This window comes from Brienomyrus brachyistius, chromosome 12 (genome assembly GCF_023856365.1).
Source record: "Brienomyrus brachyistius isolate T26 chromosome 12, BBRACH_0.4, whole genome shotgun sequence".
Classification (NCBI taxonomy): Eukaryota; Metazoa; Chordata; class Actinopteri; order Osteoglossiformes; family Mormyridae; genus Brienomyrus; species Brienomyrus brachyistius.
This window is the reverse complement of record NC_064544.1, coordinates 543,434-564,444: the sequence shown is the minus strand read 5'-3', so window position 1 is coordinate 564,444 and position 21,011 is coordinate 543,434. Positions and strand designations below refer to the sequence as shown.

Genomic DNA, 21,011 nt, shown 5'->3' with positions numbered 1-21,011 from the left:
AAGCACGGTTAGAATTAATTAAATCTCACCTGAAGGACAACATTTTAAATGCAATTAAATTACTGGTTGAAAAATGTCATGGTAACTGGGAACTCCTTGAAGAAGAGTTGAATTCTTTTATAAAGGAATCGAACTTGAAAGAAGAAAATATAAAGAAAGAGGATACAGCATCACTGCTGGGTAGTTTACCAGGAAACCAAGTGTCTTTATCTGAGGAAACAACCAATTTTACAGATATACCACCTAGTGAAATGGCAATCGACAACTCTATCAATTTATTTAAAAGACTTGGCCTCAGTGATCGCTTTCCTAAAAAAATTAAACTAAATGATATTCTTGTTATTGACAGTTTGTCTCTGTGCCTAAATGAACCAGATACAGTGGAAGATCTAAAGAGTCAATATCTCTATAAGCTCATGATTTTAGATTACAATGTCAGATATCTCTCTTTTAAACCAGTAGCAACTGGTTCACTTTTAGAAGATAATGGTACAATGTTTGATGATTTTGATTTTTTTAATACAAATGAGGAACCAACCAGAGAAGCAGATCTGGCAGACACAGAGTCGCACATCCATCCCATGGATATCCACATGGCGATCTTCCACTGTGCCAATGACTTTATGAGACAGTACATGTACACAAAGCTCTCTGCCTGCCAGTTTGCACTACCTTTCTTAGTTCCCAAACCATGTACAAAAGACCTGGAGTTCCCTCTTTGGCCTCTACGGCACATCAAAAAATCATGGAAAAGTATGACAAACTCGAGCGCAGACAACCCTGGAAAATACCAAGCCAGACAAATATTTAGCACACCAGTGCCAGTTGTCTCTTTCTTAAGGTTGGGGAGCTCTTTGATCTCCAAATCTCAAATTCTGAATTCTGTCATTAGCAAACAGAAACACAATGTGTTTTTCAATCGGCATTGTAAAGGCAGCGCTCCAAGCAGCGTGCTTATGAATGGGGTTGTCGAGATCGCCTGGTACTGTCCAGGAGGAAAGAAAGATGACATATTTGATGACTGTGTTGCGTTTCTAAACCTTCATGGTGACGCAAAAGACCATCAACAGCAACTTCAATTTCTGCAGGCAGTAAGTACAGTGAATGTGCTTCTACTGTCCGAACAGCCACAGGATGAAGAAACAAAAACACTTTGTCAAAATCTCTCTACGTCTCCAATCCCATTGATCTGCCTATTTTCTGGAAGTGAAAGAGTTCAGGGTTCAAAAAATCCCCTCAAAGTGAGACTAGCTGCCAAGAACAGGAATGAAGCAGAGTTAACAGAGGAACTCATAACCAATATCAAGCAATGCATTGGAAAATATAACAAGAAACAGAGCATTGAAGACTGTTTTAATGAAGCAAGAAAACTAAAGTTCAAAGTTGACGAAGACAAGCAGTCATTCAAAGATGGACATGAACTGGCGCAGACTTTAGTTTGTCTGTTGAAGAAAAAATGCATTTCAGATATAAAAAAGGAATTTTTGCCTCTCCATGGTGAACTGTGGCATAAGTGGTGCTTGAAAAATAAGCAGCAGTATCGCCTGAGCTGCAAGACAAATGCAACCATTGAGCAACAAAAAAGTATCATTCTAAGTGACATGGAAGCCACACGTAAAAAACAATGGGAAATAGCTTCGTCACACAATGATTTCATGACATCATTCTTGCACTGTTTAACATCAAATGATCATTCAGAAGATACAAAATTCTACATGCTGCAATGGCTCAGAGTTTTACTTGATGAGTTATCGTCTGACCACCTTGCAGGACTTGAGGAGAATTACCACTCAACTTGGTCCCAAATGAAAAATGTCCCCAAGACTAAGGAGAAAGCAGAAGAACTTGAAATGCTCAGTAAACAGCTTAATTCCATATCTGAAAAGATGGCTGCGAGTACAATTGGATTACAGCACATTATGAGAGAGGTCGGTCAGATGCATGAATGTTCTGTTATACAGTCTGTTGGTGCTCTCCCTGCACTTGGAGCTGAAATGCTAATTTCAGGATACCCACTAGAGCTGATGGATGGGGATGAATCACATGTACCCCTTATTTGGGTACAAGCTGTCCTGCAGAGTCTCATTGATAAGCTTGGGGACAAAAAGGTGTATGTGCTGTCTATCTTGGGACTTCAAAGCTCAGGTAAATCAACCTTGCTGAATACTATGTTTGGCCTTCAGTTCACTGTAAGTGCAGGGAGGTGTACGCGTGGTGCTTTTATGCAGATGATAAAGGTGGACGAGAAAATCAGAGAGGAATTGGGCTTTGATTTTTTACTGGTTGTTGACACCGAAGGTCTTCGCTCTCCAGAGCTCAGCACTAAAACATCACTGAATCATGATAATGAACTTGCCACGTTCATCATTGGAATTGGTGACATGACTGTCATCAACTTCATGGGAGAAAATCCATCGGAGATGCATGAGATCCTACAGATTTGTGTGCAGGCTTTCTTAAGGATGAAACGAGTTGAAATCAAACCAAGCTGCATATTTGTGCACCAGAATGTAGCAGAAGCATCAGCTGGTGATAAAAACATGGAGGGGAGGAGGCGCCTTCAGGAGAAGCTGGATGAAATGGCTCAGACTGCAGCAAAGGAGGAGGGCACTGGTGAAGTTTACAGCTTCAGTGATGTAATACAGTTTGATTTGGAATCTCAAGTGTTTTACTTTAAAAATCTTCTGGAGGGGGATCCACCTATGGCTCCCCCAAATCCATCCTACAGCCAAAATGTTCAGGACCTGAAATCTAAGCTGCTTTCAGTGGCAAAGTGGCAGACAGGTTTTCGATTTCCATCATTGTCAGAATTCAGCGTGAGAGTTAAAGACCTCTGGAATGCACTTTTGCAGGAAAATTTTGTTTTCAGCTTCAGAAATACATTAGAAATTATGCTATACAGCAGCTTGGAAGAGAAGTATGCTCAGTGGTCATGGAAGTTAAGGAAATATTCATTGGAAACACAGACCAAGTTGGAAAATCAAATTGGGAGCAACAACATTTCAGATGTCAATACCACAGATCTGATTTCTGCCTTTGATGATGTTTATACTGGATTGAAAGAGGCGATTGAGGCACATTTCAAAGACGACAAACATGCTGAAGTCCTTATTAAATGGAAAGGGAATGTTGAAAACCGGCTTGAGAGCCTGAAGAATGAGCTCATTGAAAAAACCCTAAAACAATGCAAAATGTTAATTGAAAATAAGAGAAGTATTACAGACCTGGAGCAGAAAAAATCACATTATGAAAAAAATCTAATGCAAAAAAGCAAAACCATGGCAACTTCTCTAAAGGACAAGAGGCTCACTGACAATGAAGTGGAAAAAGAATTCAGTTCACTCTGGGTTGAGTGGGTAGCTGAAATAGCAAAAGATCAGCTGCCTGATGAGCCAGTCAACATAAAAGCTATAGTACAGGCGATTCTGTACTCTCACTTCCAAAAGCAGGCAGACATCATGAACAAGATTAAAACGATATCTGAAAATGGAACATTTGAATTTACAAAGAAAAAACATATCAACCAATCGTACTTGGCAGCAAAATGGGAAAGTTTTAAAGAAAAAATTGGAATGGGGTATCTCCAGGAGCTTGCTGGAAAACTACACCGAAGCGTGAACCACATGGTTGATGAATACATTAGGAAAAAAGAATTGGAAAAGACAGATTTCAATCAAAATTTCATATTTGAAATACTAGATGAGATTGAAAGACATATTCAGGAATGCGAGCGCAATGAACATGTGAAATTCACATATGAATACAGGGTTGACTTGTCAGTTTTTGTTTGCCTCGGTTCTGTCAAGAGGTTTAAAAAAATGCACGAGTCATTCAAGAAAGCCAACAATCCGATAACCTACCTGCAAAGTAAAAGGGAACAGTACTCTGAAATGTTCCTAAACTATTGCAAAGAAGCCAACTCAGTGACAATTTTTGCTGAATTTTTATTCAAAAACATTCTGCCTGCAGTTGAAGAGGCAATTTACAATGAAATCAAGTTGCAAATCATTGATTTTATGACATTCAACAACCCGGCATTCAGTGGCAACAGATGCAACCTTGAAAATCATATACTGAGAAATCTTGCAATTCAGAAGAATTTTGATTTCTACAACGAATACATTCACAACCCAAAATGGTATTTTAAAAGGTTTATTGATGAACATGTGGAAACATTTTGCGAAGACTACAAAAAACTAAAGGAGATGTTTCATGGAAATCTAGAAAAAATAAAATTACACATTTTACACACCAGCACAGAGGTATCTGAGGAAGTGAACCTGAAGAAGGGCAATGCATCCATGTGGCTCAATCATTTCTGTGCAAAACTTGGGGACCACATGGTCATAAAGAGGGAGAGTCTGACAAGCATTCAAGATGAAGACATTAGTGACACAAAGTTTCTGAAAGAGATGATGGCCAAGTATCTTGAAGAGGTGGTTAAAAGTGAAAATATGAAAAGTGTTGATGCATCTTCCCAGCATTTATGCCTCTTAAAGCAGAAAATAACAGAGATTCTTTTTAAACAGCTTGAAGGATGTTGGGCTCAGTGCCCTTTCTGCAAAGCCATCTGCACAAATACTATAGTTAACCACAGTGGTGACCACAGGGTTCAGTTTCACCGGTCCTGTGCGATGGGTCACTGGCATTATCGTGAAACAGATGAATTTACAAACACTTTTTGCACAACCGATGTAAGCAGTAATGGTTCATTCATAATCCATCCAGATTTAAAAAGGATCCCCTATAAGTCCTACAGAGATGCTGGTGACCCTTATGATAAGTGGAGCATCACCGCAGATGGGAGCACACAGGGTTACTGGAAATGGTTTATTTGCAGGTTTCAGAAGGATTGGGAGGATAGATGTGGATACAAATTTAAAGGCAGAGGCGCGATTCCTGACAGCTGGAGAGAAATCACAGAGGAATCAGTGCTGAAGGAATTAAACATAAGAGACTAAAACTACTGCAATGATGCATATGCAAGGGAAATCTGACAAGGAAATGTGTAGCATTTTAGTTATAGACAGCATGTGGTAAAGAAACTTAAACAAAAGTCTATGGACAAGAGCAAACCTTACTTTGATTTAATGTTAATTTTGAATTTAGGTTGTGTGCCTGTCTTTTTTAAAGATACGTATCTTTAAATCTAATTATCATTAAAAATCTGAATGTAGTTATTATAGTTTTAGTTATCTACATTTTTTGATAAATTAGCTTCTATTTTCTTTTAATTTTTGTGCCAAGGGCAAACATCCTAATTACTGCTCTCATTGTATTTAATCCTTAATTACATTGATCTTTAATAGTTAATCACATATATTACTGCTCACTGCTTTACATCCTGTGTAGCTCCTATTATGTCTGTATGATCCATCTGCATTTGCAGTGAAATTTAATATAGATGCAAGTTGTATTAATATTGCTGTTATGGAAAAACCTGTAGTCTAATAAAAGTATCTCTATTAGTGTCTTGCCCATACCCTGTGTAATATGGTTCTCTGTCAAGGCCATAATTTTCAAAGGGAGTAATTTTCATGAATATTTCATGAATAATTTTCATGAATATACATTCAGTACTGTACAGCCAGCTTTCAGGGTAAACCACTTGATTCAATGGCACACTCACGCACAGCACTGCAGCCACTCACACTGTAATGGAGCGTTTGTGCGCTGAGTAGGTATATTCAAACCCTGGGAGGAGTCCGGTTAGAACTCTGGTATAACCGCAAACAGAATCCGGATGACTCGAACTTCTTTCAGTGAAGTCTCCTTTATTTGTGAGTATATTGCAGCTGTTATAACTTATTACGTGGAAAGTAGTGTGTGGTCTGGAAACATAAATAAAATAACACAATGCAATATAGGCTTAACATTATAATTACAGGTTACAGATTACACTGCAAAGTAATCTATTTCGTCTCTGAATTATAAACCTAAATAATAGGTACCCAGGATCGCTAATTTAACTAGCCAGCAATATTATGCACTGCTTACTAAATACATAGTTAACAAGGCTAAGCCTGCACCTTGCATAGGGCACATAAACGGTAGTATGCGTGTGCTAATAAACAAGGAAAGTCAAATAAACATTACGCACACCGCTTCAATGCCGTAAACAAACCTTAATCCGTATTTACATAGCTCCAACATAAAGGCATTAAACCAAGGAATATAAATTAATTATTGAATAGTATATGCGGTTTTACAATTAGCGTCTCCACCGTACAAACTAACATGTAAGCTTAGCATTATTCACAAAGCAAAGAGGAACTTATGGTTTTCATTGACGTACACACGGTAATAAATGCCAGGTTACAAACTCAAAGTAAACTTAACTTTATCACGGGCTTAAACTGGCTACATAACTACAGCAAGCCTTGCAAAAAAAAAAAAAAAAAAAACTCCCGCGCGGTTTCCAAACGTCTCTCTCCTTCTCGTGACGCGGGACGCACACGCTCTGCTGGGCGGGAAGCGACGCCTCAGTTCCCCCAGATTTAAAGGAACAGACGGTCTTTATAACACACACAGCAGTCATTCACACATGCACACCTATGGACAATTTGGTGGTTCCAACTAACCTCAGCATGTTTTTGGGCTGTGGGGGTGGGCGTGGCTACTCATTTTATATATATATAGCGCAGGAGAGAAAACTGATTAATCACTGGTCATTCTAACTCTCCAAACATTATCTTCTACTGAAACTCAAGATTCAACCTATAAAAAATCTGCGTGTAATAGAGGTGTATGAAGATTATGCTTGACAGATAATAATGCATCACCCTTTCAGTGTCAAAGTCGCAAGCTTCAGTATAACACAGTGCATATAATAACATTTCTAAAAATGTGAAAACATTTCTAACGTTAATTGTCTGGCAATTACCATTTTTAACAACATAAAACCAAGGAATGTGGGCCTTACTTTTAATGATCATATAATAGTATTTCTTAGTCACTTTGGTGCATTTATCACATCAGAAATGAAATTCTGATAACTACTAATACAACCTCCACATCATCGAGTCACTTGTGCACATCATAAATGCGAAGTCTCATTGTTTTGGCCAAACTGCAAGTGCTTTGGCAGAGTCATGCAAATGATTATGTACAATCATCTGCTGATTCCTGCATTATCAGCCATTTACATCATGTTGGTCAAAATGTATTATACTGGTTCTCTATTGAGTACCCCCAAAACATCCAGGCATTAGCTCATTGTATGTCATTGCATGCAAAATGGTTGAACATGTTGTCATAATCTGTCAAGCATATTGTCTATTCATCTCTATTTCACTTACATTTTTTTTATAAATGTGTCCTGAACTGATGACTTTCTGTCAGTTCAATCTTCACTTTCATCAATAGAAGGGAATGTTTGAAGAGTTAGAATGACCAATGATCAACCAGTTTTGTAAAATAGCTCAGAGGTGAATCTCATGAACCTACAGTTGGCGGCACATATTCCCAGAGCAACACGGTGCTACAATCTGACAATGGAAGAACGACAAGTTAACAAACAGAGTCAACAGCCAGGGAGAAGAAGATTCAGGCTGCATGGTGGAAGGGCAGGGAGGCAAAACAGAGGAAGGGGTAGAAGAGGCCAAGATCAGAGGCACGTTCCTGATGAATAAGGACCACAATTGTGGATCATGTCATGGCCTTACAATGGCCGAGGCTGGTCGAATGGTGCAGTCAAGTTGGGAGAACAACCATTTCCTCAATCATTCAAACGTCTTGAAGAGAAAATGGGTATGTAGTCCATCAATGTGCACTGTACCATAATACTGTATACTTTCTGTACTGCTTCAAATTATAGTATTCCACTTGTGTTTTATAGTGTACAGTAGATATACTTCATATAGTTACATGCTATACATATAATGTAGTACACACATGTATGTATACTGTACAGTATACATGTAAATATTATATATATGTTCGTGTGTTACAGTATATGAAGCTTTGTACTGTTGAAATTGATACATGCCATACATAATTTGATGACATACAAAATCTTAGCTATAGTTTACATTGCTTATATTTACAACACAGCTAAGCATTTTGACCATCTTGTTTGTGACTAAGGACACAAGGACAAGTTCATGGACATAAATATTTACCTTTGAGGGATAAATGCAGGATTTTGTGAATCTTACAGGTTCTTGCGGGTAATCCACGTTGCCATCCTGTACGCGGAGATTATAGCTTTATTACCGCGGTTATTCGCATGTTTGCTTAACGCCCTCAGTGTATTGCATGCAGACTCAGTTGTAATCCTTAGGCGCCATCTTGCGGTTAGATGGTGTAACTGTCGTAATTAAGTTCATGTTTAAGTAATGTTAAGTCATTGTCCATCCTCTGCTGTGTTTATTCCAAAAGCACACACACACACACACACACACACACACTACACCATACCCCCTAAGGACTGAAGGTTGTTGCAGCTACAGCTTACTGAGAAGTATGATGGATCGGCCTGTACATTCCTTTTCGTTGTTGTACTACTAACTGCGGCATCGAATGGGGAAATTGAGTCAAAGAGAACCTCCCCTGCCGTGATTCCCTGTGCTCTGACTGGATCGCTACCTCATCCTCATCTAATGCACCCTCCTACGTCCCAACAAACGCTGTTATAGGTCACATTAATGGTGGGAAAAGTTTTGAAATGATTTATTGTGGTATCATTTTTTACCTCACAAAATCCTGGCATTTTATCAGGGGTGTGTACATTATTTATAATAACTGCGTAATTCGATGACATTGACACGTACTGGGGTCTGTTAGCATGTGTCTTTAAGACGCCTGTTAGGCAGACGGGCAGTTAGCATGCAAGCAGCTGCCACATGGGTGACTGTGCATATAGTTTATTTAATTTTATAAGTTATTAATAGCTGAAATCTCCCCTTTTGTTCCATTGGAGAGTGTGTGTATATATACATAAAACCAAACTCACAAATATACCTGCTTACATGCTCATGTTCCTGGGTCAAGTAAAGCACTTCTTGTGGTGAATCTTGCAATGATAAAACTTGTTTTAAAAACTTAACATACCCTCATGTGATTCCTTACGTTATTTCACTGTAAGATGTCAGACCTGGACCATGCAGTGGAGGAGATCCAGAGGCTCCATCCAACTCTGGGTACAGGATGATCCTACATGGGCATCTTCAGCCCAAAGATCTTTCAGTCCAAAGTGAGTATACCGTAGAAATTAATCAGACTATGGCCATACTTAGATTATATCACCTTGCTTAGACATTTAAAGATGACAAATGTGTAATGATCAGGCATACTTAAGATTATGGAATGATTCTTTCAATATCGTCAAATGTAACCTGTCTAACTGTTCCAGTGTTACAGCCTCGGTCAATGCCGATTAGCCATCATTTACGGCTCACCATTAAAAAGCAGTATGTCAGACCTTTGTATCTGGTGTTAATATGTAGCCTCCTATATTCTGTGAATAGTAACTGTTTAAGTAAAATCCCTTCTTTATGTAGCACACAGCATTCCGTCCTTGCTGTGCTAAATCTTGCAATGAGACCCGAAGATCACAGAAGTCTCATCCATACGTGTGTTTGAGGCACTTTCTTCTATCTCCACATACAGTAACTTGAACAGTTCTGGGTCTAGTAATCTGATTATGAAATGTAGTAATTTAAAGCCTTTTTAATCAATGGTTGGTTACACAAACTCTTTATTGTGGGAAGGTCAGGGAGCCACGCTACCCAATGAACATATATGTACATGCAAATTTATTTACTTGTTTTACATGCACTTACAGGAAGATTTCAACAATTAGGCTGGCTTCACTGTAAAAGGCACAATTTTCTGACCTTTCTTTTTAAAATAAATATCTACATACTTAGCAGTTCCTTTTCTGGAGCAGAGTAAAAGTGTTTGTGGTGTTAATAATCAGAAACAACTCTTGCCAGAGTTCATCTGGAGAAACCTGTTGACTGTGGACATTAATGTGAATGCCCTCTGGTGGACATAAATGTAGATGCATGTAACTGAATTGTTGCTTAATCATGTTTTCTTTTTTAATACTGCATGATGAACTATGTAACCTTGATTACATCCATCCACCACTGCCGCTTAATCCCAACAGGGGTTGTGGGGGGGCCAGAGGCACACAGGACCAATTTAGACTCACCAATCAGCCTACCCAAGCAAATTCTTCTGACAAAGTAACAATTTAGATTTCACATAGTGATTAGTAATTACTGTAATTGCTATTCTCTGCTTTGATAGAAAAAGTTTTATTTTTTTTGCAAGTTTCATTTAGTACTGCAATGTTTAAAACTCATTGTTTTCACATTTTCAAGATGTCACAAACAAAAAATAAACTCAAACAGCTCCACCCCCACACCATAACTGGGATGGGATGATTTTTGGTTCAGGTGCCCATATTAATAAATGAATGTTTCATTCTATTATGCACCAAAACAGCAGGGCTACCACATCATAACATCATAACTTTATAACAAAAGCAGCAGTACAGAACATTGTACATGGTGGACAACAATAATTTTCTTGTCTTTTGAAATTCTATTTTCACTCAAATATCACTCATGATTGCAATGTTTGAAAGTCATACTTTTTCACTTTGTGAAGAAGGATGTGAGGGATTTGATTGCCTTACCAAATGTATTTTGTCCTTCTTGTCTTTCTCTTTTTGCCTTATACATCCTTGCCTCGGGTGGTAAAAGTTCTTCTTTCTTGCTGACCTTTTGTATGATCACTGCTTGTTCTTTCATAGCTTCAAGTGACTGAATTCGCTGCAGGAATCCAGGTTTGCCTTCTGCCTTTTCACTCTTAATCAGCAGATCAATGTATTCTGGTGTGGAAAGTGGGTTGGGCTTTAACGCGATTTCCTGCAGTCGAGCTAAACACCTTCGCAATGTTTCCATTAGTTGCAGTACTATATCTTGAAGACACTGAATTTCCTCCTCTTGTCTTTTAATTATTTCTTCAGCTGTCAGTTTGGCACCAGATGCTTTCTCATAATTTGCTTTAAGCTCTTCAGATGTTCTCATTTCTTTCACCTTTTCATATTCCCATCTGTACTTCTGGTTAAAATGAACATTCCAGCGACATTTGCCAGCACACACTGTGCAGTTTCCTTGGGAGTTCATGGCACCACAACGTGCCTTATCCTTATCATCTGAATAAGCACAAGGATAGTGGCAGGTGACAAAACACTGCTGACAGTTGGTTATATACTGTCCAGACCCTGCTATACTACCCTGAACTGACTTTGTCACCTCGACTTCAAATTCAATGTCTTTATTTGTATTGATTTCTGCTTCGTGCTCCAGAATAATTTGTTGGGTCCTTTTGATTTCATCCAGTTTGGCCAAACCAGCTCGGATCTGTGGTTGCAGACCTGTGATTGCAGTTTCCAGCTCTTTACGTTCTTTGAGGACTTCCCTAATTAGCCTCAAGCTCTTGGTTTTCACACTAGTTATAGAAACAAAAAACTTCTTCATGCTCTTCACACCCATTCTCCAGAACATTTTGTCAAAGTTGTCATCATCATCTTCCTCATTTTCATCATCACTATTTTTCATTTTGACAGAAGTATAATTGTCTGCAAACAGTGCTGAATTGTTGAATTTGAAGTGAACAGGAATCCCTTTTTCTGTTTTAGGGCAAGGAACACCAGACTCTTTGATGGCCTCTAGAACTGGGGGCTTCTGTCCATCTGCAAATGTCACAAGCATCTGGATATTATCTGCTATGTCTTTAGCAAAAATGGAAAGGATGGAGTCAAACACATATTTCTGTGCGTGTGTTAGTCGTGCCAGTGAGGCCTGAGTTACGAAGCAGACGGCATCTATAGCGCTGATTCCTCTGTCGGAGGTGAAAAATGTCCGGATCTGTTCAGTGATTGCTCTGTCTCTCTCTATTCCCCTTGTGTCACCAAAACCGGGGGTGTCGATGATAGTGATGGAGTTGTGTATGTTATATCCCTCTTGATAATTAATTTCATAGGCAGTGATAAGGGAGGTTTGGCTCTCTGCTTGTGATTTTGAAGTCCCCTCATCAACTAATTTGAATCGGAAATTGTCTTCCCACTCAACACCAAAAATATAGTTGATCATTCCGTTTATTAGGCTTGATTTTCCTGCTCCAGTTGCCCCAATGACCATAATGGTTCGATGTTCCCTGATGTTCTTTTTGCCAAAAGCATATCTCTTGCATCCATCTAAGTTTGTGGGTATTTCCTGCAGGGGAACCTTGTACACAGAGGGGACCCCTTGGCTAAGACATTTACTCTTTCGTTTTATCTGTTCAGCTACTATTCTGGTTTCTGACGATGTTGAAATTGAGACAGTCAGACTTTCTTTGCTTTGACCAGATTCACCACAATTGCAGGTAATTCTAACATCATATGCTGTATTTGCCTGTAGGTCAGTAATATTACCGACTTCATCTTTACTAGTCTTTTTCATCCAGTCTACCTCATTTTCATTTTTTTCAGATGATGCATTTCTGTATTCAACAACATAGTTTTCAATGCTGATCCCATGTCCAACCATATTAGGTTTTTTCCAAGCAACTACAATCTCCCCTGAGTCTACATCTATTTGTTCTGGCTTCCCAGGAGGACTTGTGGGCAAAGTGTTAATGCTCTCAGCTTCACTGGCTAGACTGACACCTGCTGGACACACTGCCTTGTATCTGACCCTGTAGCCTGTGTGGGGAAGCAGTCCAGACACAGTACATTCCAGGTTAGATTTGGGTACTTTAATAATTTGCCAGACATCTGACTCATTAGCACAGCATTCAACCAGGTAGTGTGTGATTTCACTGGATCCATACTGGGGATGATTCAGCTTTATTGTCACACTGTCATGAGTGACGTCAGATGGATTTGGTCTTTCTGGTTTTGACGGAGGCTCAAAATGGTCTCTTTGTTTCATCCCATCTGTGTAAAGGTAAATACTTGCCCCTTTGTATTTATCGTTAGGTATGGATGCTGCTATAAAGTGTGTTTTCTTGTTCTCCTTGTTTGCCTTTGCGAAATCCATGAAGAGAAATACTTGTTCTTTCATTTTTTCTGACACTGCATCTGAGAGGTAAAACTCACTCGGCTCGACATCCTTCCCATCTTCTTCTGTTGGTTCTGTTAGCTTTGCAGTTGAAAGAGCCTTTAAATGACTCTGTAAGCAGGACAGATACGGCTCCTTCTCACCCAATGATGTAAATGCAAAACACACTACTTGCTTATCTCTATTTTTCAAGATTTCACTTTGAAACTCACTCTTTGATGCCAGAATTTTTGTGTCTTCCATCACATCAGTGTATGTTTGGAGCAGGTTGATTTCTTGCTCTTTGCAGTCCAGCCATTCCTTAAGTTTGTTGCTGTTGAAAGGAGACTGTTCCTTCTTTGTTAGGATGTTTGCAAGCACACATTCCTCTGTTCCACCTCCACGAATTGATGGTAAAATGCTTGACAACGATCTCTGAAACTCTGATTCGTACTTCAAGCACATGTCCTTGAAGGATTTTACCTTTTTGCCAATTTCAGAAAAGTGTGAAACAACCTTTCGTGTCATAATATCATTGAATTGCATTTCTATTTCACTGAAGTCCTCTATCAAGCTCTGTGTTTCATTTACTAATCTGACACTGATTTGACGCACTAATCTGGCAGCAGAAGAATCTAAGATTTCCAGGGGGAGTAACCACACCCTGACTGGCACAGCGTTTTCCCCCTTTTCTCCCAGCAGACCTGGAAGTGTTGTGTATATTTTTACAGCATCCTGGTAGGAAACAGGGTTCTGTTCCAGGGCAAAGTCCCCATAGAATTTACAAGACAACATTTCCTCAGTAACTCTGTCAGTGTCTGTCAGCTCTAAGGAAGCCTCCCCTTCGATTGACAATTTTGGTATTTTCTTTATCATCACTTGCAGGTTCCCCTTAATATTTTGCTGGTCCTCGGTTTCTGAAACTTCTCGATCAAAAACAAAAAATGCCTGAGTGCCGTACAGCACTGCTGTTACCACGTGTGTCGCTATTCCCTTCTCAAACACATATGGGTGTTTAACATTTCCTCGTCCAAGGTGACTCATAGACAACTCAATGAACTTTGTAGTTGTTTTATACTTCAGGGTGACACGTGCCTGTTTTTTTGAAGCCTTTGTGTCCTTTAGATACTTGGCAGATCCATCAACCTCAATCAGTCCTCCTAAGAAACTCGCTTTTAGCGAAGCATCAACATTCAGAGCCCCTGCTTTGTCCTCAATACAATCAGATGCAATGACATCAGATTCTGTGTTATGCTGAATTCTTTCATCTGTATTTTTTTGAAGGTCATCATGATCCCACAAGGTAATTCCTGCATTGGACAAAAATCTTGTTATTGGTTTATATAAAAAATAATTTTTCATAAAAGTACACTGCAAAAAATTTGTCATTAATTTAATCTAAACCGTCAAACCTTTCTAAGAATTATTCTCCTTCCTGTTTTGTTAAATAAAGCACGGAGACATTTTTGTTTCTCTGAATGTACAGTCGTATGCAAATGTTTGGCCACCCTTCGATAAATAACATATTTTGGTCATTTTTTAATTGAAAAGATTAAACATAGTCTCTCTAGGAAATGAAAAAAAAATGCACAATATTTTCAGCAAAAATTGATGCATAATTACTTTTAATGTCCTAAATTGAACAAAGATAATCAAATTTCTATGGGGGCATCACGTCGTGTGACTGCCCTCTATTGAAAAATATAATCCTCTGTCCCATTTTGCACCGATATGGAACGTGATTTTCTGACTGTGTGATTGAGCACTTTAAACTAAAACAAAACTTTGTAGAGCAGCAGCTACTTCTCTGTAGCTTTCCAGATAGAGCATCACGATGGTCCCGGTGGTCTGTCTAATCTTAATTATTTTACCATGAAAAAAAGTAACAAAGTCATCCCTCCTAAGAGCTTCTGGCATTTGTGAGTTTAACATTGAAGAATTCTTTGTTAACTTAGACATCAGGTTCTATCTATTTAGGATTGTTTTTTTTTTCTTCTATTATTCTAGGGAGATACACAGACCTAGCAGTCACTATAGTGCCTGTCTGTACTTAGAGAGGATCTCTTTCAGGTCAGATTTGAAAATGTCTAGTTCGATTGAGCCCCATTTGCACTCTAGCTTGAATGAAGCCTCTTGAAGCTCACGTGTATGATCAGAGTATCAGGGGGCAGGTTTCTAATCTCTTGCAGCACAAGTTAAACTGATCATATGTATGATTTACATGGTATTGAAGAAGAGTTAACGTTTAAGAATACAATTTTAGAAGACAATTACTGGTAGTGTTAGCCAGCTTTTAGATGATGTTTAGATTGCAATACTGTAATCTACCATTATACAGTTTGTTTTAAGAGAATATTTCCAATAAATGTACCCAATATATTTACAGGGTTCAGACTGACACAATGGTGTCAGTAACGATAATTACGTCTCCTAAAATTCAGTGCAAAATGTTAGAGTAAATATACATATTTTCATATACAATGATTCATGGGAATAATTTAATAGTACACCTACATTACCTTGAACTGAAATACCCCCCCCCCCCCGTACTTAAGTCAAAACCCAACTTTTTATGGTTTCCAGTGCTAAAGGTACTCAGCAGAGGATGGATCCTGACCACAGAACTATTGTTGAGCTAATAAGTCAGTGTTGTGACTCTAGAATTTCATGTGATCAGCCTCTTATCTGATCCATGCGTTGTTCTAATGCTGACTGTGAGTATTCATATTGCAGTGGTTAAAAATACTCTGATTTCATTCCTTGGCCCTGTGGGTAACAGATGACCAGCTGGGCTCAGACAGCTGCCTGCTACAGTCTCCAGACAGTGGGTCCATGTGTTGGCAGGAGCCAGGATCCTGACCTGTTTCCTGCCTTCAGTGGCTGGACTATTTACCGCAGTCACAGATCCCATGTTGCCAATCAATATGTCATATTTATGTATAATTAACCTAAAGTAGTCTTTAAAAATGATACTCTGTTATACTGTCCAGTATGATTAGCAGTAACGCTGCTCGATGACCTTCTTGTAAGGGTATTCATGATTTAAGTTGTTTTCCCCCTTGTGACCGATGTGCTACATATTATTCACTTAGCAGATGCTTTCATCTAAGGCACATTTTTTAGAAACTGGGCTCAGACATTCCCTAGAGGAATTGGGGGTTATTGGTCTTGCTCAAGGGCTAAATGGTGAAATCATTCTGCTGAGCATGGGGTGTGAACTGGTGACCTTCTCATCACAGACACAGTGTCCTAATCTGTTGAACCACACACCCCCTCCCCCCCTTTGCTTATCAGAAGATTCTTTGCATTGGTCTGAGGGCCACATGTACATACAGGATCGATTAAACTCTTTCATTTGATACATGTGGTCTCTCTGTCTCAGAAAGCTCAACTCAAGAACTGCACCATCCTTTCTTTACACAATGATACTGAACCGGAAACAGCTGTTTGATTTAGCGACCTGGAATGAGACAATCATCACGGCAATCATACAGCATCCCCAGCTGGAAGGGTCTTCCGAGAGCTGCCACCTCCAGGGTCTTACTTGAGGCAGCTTCCATGATTTCAGTCCTACACCCTAAAATGTAGGTGTATTTGTTATGATTAATTCATGATTCACTGCGTTTTCCTAATTACATGAAATATTAAATGATATCTTTTACAATTATTCTGAATTGGGCTTTGAGAGCATGTGAGCGTCTTTTGGGAAAACAAAAGCAATTTTTTAAATTGCACAAAAAAATCTTTAAGCCAAAATATTCCAATAAAATGTGTTTCAAAATAATAATTTACCATTAATATTTATTTCATATCATATTTTAGGTGAACAGATTTCTGGACAGAAAAAAAAATTAGTACCCACTGGATCCAAGCTGGACCAATTAATGAAAAACAAAAACGTGTTTTCTTGTACAAAGCACCCGGCACTGTTTGCTTCAGCATCTACTTCAGCTTTGCTTAGAAGTTCTTATCTTGTGATAGAACCGTGGGTTGCATCTCTAAGGCTGCAAGAAAATTGTTAGACGAACTGCTGAGAAGACTTAGAATTGGTGTTGATAGAGGAAACTCTCTGAGACCACAGAACCAGTTTCAGATGGTTATTGTAAGATAAAGAGGAAAACCATCCTGAAAAAGACACATGGAGAGCATATAAAAGGGGAACAAATTCCTGAGGGCGTATATGCAGGGCCTTGGTTGTCGTTGGTACAACATATAACCAATAAAGAGTCGGCTGTTCCAGAGACAACAGAACATTTGTGTACATTAAGAAAAACTGAACAAAGTAAAGTATAACAAGAATATTTCATTTAATAACTTCTATTTTTGAAGTATTATATTCATATTGACAGTACTAATTGATTCAAGGAGTATATATGCAGGGATGGACATAACTGATACGCAAGTACACATTCACCTTTAAAAGTGATACATGTGGCAAGGGAGGTGGGCCACGATGGCACCGTGATCAGCTGTTAGTTCTGTGTTCCCTCCCTAGAACATACGATTTAGTAACATAATTATATATAAGCATACATATTCGTAGTAAAGGCACACTGCCCAACCACACCTAAGCACAAAAATAACCCCACGTTGGCAATAACTCCTACGAAAGTGCCAGAGAAAAATAAAGGATAGATGGAGAAGGACGCCGCTGAAAATATGATTATAGACACGTTATAAGTGATTATTGAAGAACACGGCATAGCTATCGGGCGATCCATAGATGAGCTTACGAAATCCATCAGTTTTATTTCAACAGAGATACTGGTTTTAAAAATAAAATAGCACATACTGAAAGTCGAGTCAATAAGGTGGAGGAGAAAATGCGGGATATGGAGAATAAAGTTGTGGAGCTGTCAAGATACAGGCGGCGCTGGAACCTTAGGCTACAGGGGCTCCAAGAGGAAGATAGTGAGAACATATGCAATAAATTGATTCATATATATCGATCAGTTACCCCACGTTATCAGGAAAAGTTGAAGTGATGGACTCTGTGTATCGCTTGGGGGAAAAGTCCTGCAGACCGACTGTGATGCCTGACCTGTCCGCTCCTCATGTGTGCCACGCCCCCTGACTACCCACGTGTGCTTCCCCGATTGTTTCCTGCCCCGTCCGATTATGTTGCCCAGCTTTAATGTATTTAAGTCCTGGTCTCCCCTGTTTCCGTGTCTGTCATTGATGTTACCTGACGTTACCTGCTGTCTGTGATGTTTCCTAGTTCTCGTCCGCCCAATAAATCCCCGTTTGCCCTGTTATTGCCTGATCGCCTGCCTCTCTGCCCGTCGCCCTGTCCGCGCGCCTCACCCGCTATCGCCAGCCGTGACCGAATGACAGACCAAAATAAAGGGAGGAAGAAGAGGACAAGGAGGAGACCAGAGGCGTCAATCCGCCTGGGAGCGTGCTCTCTCGCCAGGTTATGGCTCCCTTCTGGGAGCGAGGAGGAGGAGGAACCCCTGCTGCTGTGGGAACCGGAGCTGGGCGCCGCGGAGCTGCCACCACCGTTCCAGCGGAATTTCTTCCGGCCCGAGCGGCTGGCGAACAAGGGAGCCAGCGCCGTACTTTGCTGTGAACTCGCGTCTCGGGGAGAGGCGCTATCCTTCGAGGAGTTCGTTCGACTGGCCGTCCGGTTGGACAACACCGTCCGGGACCGCCGCCATCGTTGGCATCAGGCAGAGGCCCGCCGAGCCCCTCCGAGTCCTGTTTGTCCACCCTGCCCCCCACAAGCACCAAAACCATCCACACCCTGCCCCCACAGGCACCAAAACAATCCCCACCCTGCTCCTGACATGCAACAAAACCATCCCCACCCTGCCCCCCCCGCATGCAACAAAACCATCCCCACCCATTGGAGTTTGGATAAGGAAACTTTATTTCCTGTACTAGCTAAATACCTAAGCAAAGACAGTGAGGTTTCTCGGCAGGCCTGAGCACTCTCAGATGCTACTAAGATGTCGTCCACATAATTTAAAATTTGTGAGTGGAGCGGTGTCCTGAACCCTTCTAGACATTTAATGATTGCTTGTGAGAAAAGCCTAGTATATGTATACTTCTTCCCTCTGTGGGTGAATCCAAACGGGAATTGAAAAGAATGCAGTACTAAGATCTATTACTGTAAAGTGTGTCTTTCCTGGTTTCAGTTGATTTAAAAGGGTATGAGAGTCTGGCACACAGGGAGCTATACTTTCCACTGCCTTGTTAACTTCACGGAGATCTTGGACCATTCTCCATGTGACTGAATCAGCTTTCTTTACTGGAAATATCGGAGTGCTACACTCCGCATCAGACGCTTCGACTAGGATACCGGCTGTAAGCATGTCTTCTATCACTGGGGTGATGCCTTCTTCTGCATCTGGATTTAAAGGGTACTGTTTTACCCGTGGTCTGTAATTGGTTTCAGGTCTTATGCGGACTAAATCAGCGGTTGACATTAGTCCCACATCAGTTTTTCCCTGTGACCAGAGATGTGGTGGGATTGTTTTCAACTCGGGATGTATATCTAGATCTACAAGATATCATTCAGATTCTGCTATTTGGTCAGACTGTAGATGCGCTTGTGGTGTCGTGCGAGTAACCCACTCTAGTTTCTTTCGGTAGATGGAGCCCTTTCTGCTACTATACACCTCCCACCTGTCTTCTGCTGGCTCCCATTGCTCACATTTCTCGCCGCTGTCTACTAAATAGACCACATCCTGCAACCTGCAGTGTGGTGGTTTCGCTAGGGAGATGTGCGGAAAGCGACCCATAAATAGCTTCTCGGCTTGTTTCGATAGCGACACGCTGCACCCGACAGTTCCCTTTTTGTCTGCAAATATGCTGCGTATCACAATTCTCGGTGGCTCCAGTTTCATGACCACAGCTGTGTACTTCTCATCTGGGCGTTCTGTCTGCTTAAATCGGAGGGTCACATGCATGTTATCTGCAGCTTGCAAGTCTGCTATGTGGGGAACCTGGGACTTTGCTAACTGCATGAGCTGGCAGCTTGTTTGGTCTGGACCTTCCTCCGGTAAATCTAGAGTCCAGTAGTAATGTGGAGGATGCACTCCTTGCACTACTAATGTCTGTATTTCCTCCCCTTTACCAATCACAACCATGCCTCTAGAGATAGGCACAATAGAGATGCCAAGTTTTATCATCATGTCTCTCCCTAATAAGTTTACTGGGCATGTGGGACACAGAATGGCTGTGCCTTGCGCTACAGTCCCTGTCTGTGGGTCTCGGAACCATATCAATTTCTACACTCGGTTCAAATTCATCTGGCCATTGGCTGACTTTACATAAATTACTTCTTTTGATAGTTGTATGCCTGGTATTTTTCTCGGAGGACCGTAGTGTCAGCTCCGGAGTCACACAGAAAGTCTATTCCCTTCCCTTGCACTTGTCGGTGCATTTTCATCGGTGGCTATAGAAGCTAGGATATCTGTGAGGTCTACCATGTTTACTCCTGACATGTCGGGTTCCTCAGGGTCTAGGGTATGTGTTATCTCTAGTCATTGTTTCCCTCGGGGGTTATGGGAGGGAGGTCAACTGTATGCCTCTGATTTTTGGAATCGGTCTGGGCATTGTTTAGCAAAATGGCCCTTTTTTTCACAGATGTAACACTCATCATCTCTTCTCCATGTTCTGCCTCCACGGCCTACTCTTCCTCCTCTGGCATTGAGTCCCTGCCCCCTCCTGCGGTTACTTCTGCACCCGCTTCCTGGCCTATGAAAAATGTCACCGCTTGTTGGTTGACCGTTTTCTTTTTATTCTGAATAACACTTTGAGCGTGCCTAGCCCAATTCATTATCTGATCTGCTCCATCTGTTATACAATTTACATTCTGCTTTCTAATAGTCAGAGAGTGGCTGGTGCATTCCATTTAGAAGTGCATTTTTCAACTGTTGTTGGTAGGGGCTACGAGCTTCTGCATCTTCTACCAACCCACTGTGTTTTTTAAACATTTCCTCTAATCTTCCTCTATACTCAAATAGGTCC

At 40.4% G+C, this 21,011-nt stretch overlaps 1 protein-coding gene across 1 annotated transcript in view; it reads left to right on the top strand.

The window, feature by feature from the left end:
* The window catches only part of LOC125705198 (stonustoxin subunit alpha-like), a 216,497-nt gene that overhangs the window by 101,888 nt on the left and 93,598 nt on the right, over positions 1-21,011 (top strand). The window lies entirely within an intron of this gene.